The 2,110-nt window shown below is 28.9% G+C and overlaps 1 long non-coding RNA gene across 1 annotated transcript; it reads left to right on the top strand.

Annotated features, from left to right (window-relative positions):
* The first annotated feature begins 319 nt into the window (after positions 1 to 319).
* On the top strand, positions 320 to 1,239 carry LOC145162437 (uncharacterized). Its single transcript, XR_013739112.1, has 3 exons — positions 320 to 386; positions 458 to 544; positions 994 to 1,239. It is a non-coding gene; the product is annotated as an uncharacterized LOC145162437 (long non-coding RNA).
* The last annotated feature ends 871 nt before the right edge of the window (positions 1,240 to 2,110 follow it).

Genomic DNA, 2,110 nt, shown 5'->3' on the forward strand with positions numbered 1-2,110 from the left:
TCGAGAGTATACTTAATCGAGCTAAGAGACTTGATGACGTCTATTATATATATATATATATATATATATATATATATATATATATATATATATATATACATATATATATATATATATAGAGAGAGAGAGAGAGAGAGTTAGGTTCATGTATAAACTCCAATTATTGTGTGAATGTATGACTAATTCTTAACCAATCATTATTTAAATATAAACTCCCAACTATGATTACTTATTAAGGAGTTCCTATAATTGTGGTATCCGGTAATCGACCAAATCTTTACCGCCATCAACCTTTCTCCACCCTTTCACCGCCATCAATCCAATCGCTAATGCCTCTGCCTCGCCATCCTCTCAGCGGCGGACCAAAGAAGAATACAATGTGGCAGGTGCACCTAACGGTTGATTCTTTATATATCCGTATAGAACTGTGATTGATTTTTGTTGTTGTTTTTTGGAGGTTCCCACAACGTATTGTTGTTTCTGGGAGGTGTCCTCAACACAGAAGGTCTCCGATTAAGAAGGTCTTCCCGCATGTCATTACAAGGTACAAAATCCATTATTCCTCTTTAAATTTGGGTTTGTAGGTTAAATAAGAATATCAAGTGAAACAATCGTGAATTTCCACTTTGAATTTGCTGCACACAATTGTTAATTTCACTTTGAAATCATTGCACTTTTTCTGATCATAACCATCTTATTATTTAATCAGTGTCAATAAATAGCAAATCCACTATACTTGAATTAAAATTGTGCTTGAGCGTAGCATCTTTAGTTCTTTAACTAGGACAATTTTCATATTTTACCGATCACATAAATATGTAGTAAACACTGTGGAGTAGTTAATAGGGGCAATAAAAAATTTTCACAAATACGGGCGATAGTAAGCTTAATAATGTATATGTGGGTTTTGATAATAAATTTAGATGAAAATGGGTGATACCCATTGAAAATGCACATAATCTATTCTAATGATGGTTTTTTTATATAATAAAGATGAGTCCTTTATGGCAAGGATGGTCGTTGGTTAAATTTGATGATACAAAAAAGAAGTATAGCAGAAATTGGAGTGATGGCAATGATGAAGAGCATTTTTGGAATTTGATATTAAATTCAAAAGGATAGAATCCAGGAAAAAGAAGATTGGGCATATTGGTCTTGATGAAGGTCAAATTTGTCTCTTATTCAACAAAAATGCATGGGCTTCAAAGGGAAAGATGTAGATGCATGTTTTTTAATCAAGAGGGAATACGACTTTACTGATATAAAACGGAGAATGGCCAATTGTACTATTTTATGTTTGGAGTTTTGTAATAAATAAAGTTCAAGTGATTTGTATAAAGATGTGTTTTTTCGATGAAAAAAAAACGATTTATGTTGTTGCTTTACATAATCTTGTATGACATTGGTATGTTGTAGTTTCATATATATTATCATTATGTTTGAATTTTTGTTTAGATCACAAGAATTATTGTTTCCGTGGTTTTGTTTGTTAGATATGGTATTTTATTTTTATATAATTCTTAAAGAATCTAATGATTTTGTTTGTCAGATATTGTATTTTTTTATCTCATTCTTAAAGAATTTGATTATATTCTTGTAGAATATGCTTATGCTTAACTTGTCATATTCTTTTCTCACATTCTTATAGAATTTGGTACTGGATATAATAATGTTTTCAAATATTTTTTTTCATACAGAAGAATGGAACATGGAATTAAAAGTAATTCTTGAATGGAACGTATAACAATCAAATGCGGAATTGAAATTGATTTTTGAAGAATAAAAACCAAACAGAAACAAATTCTTGAAGAATGGAACACATAATTGAAGTTGGTTTTTGAAGAACGGAATACAAAAGATTAAAATGTTAATTTTGATTTGAAATGTTAATTTGTACTGTTAAATTTTGATTTTTGAACTTTTTTTTCCAAAATTTTTGGTTTGAATCCCTTAATATATGCATTTTCCTAAATTATTATTAAACAAAATGTCAAATTTACCATTCTTGGTTGTTTTAATATATAAAAGAATTAATTTTTTTAATTAATTACGATCATGACACTATTATCTTAACAATTCATTCTCTTTTAATCTAATGGCCCAAAATTTG

The sequence above is a fragment of the Lactuca virosa genome, chromosome 3, assembly GCF_052849685.1.
Source record: "Lactuca virosa cultivar CGN04683 chromosome 3, Lactuca_virosa_CGN04683_v6, whole genome shotgun sequence".
Taxonomy (NCBI): domain Eukaryota; kingdom Viridiplantae; phylum Streptophyta; class Magnoliopsida; order Asterales; family Asteraceae; genus Lactuca; species Lactuca virosa.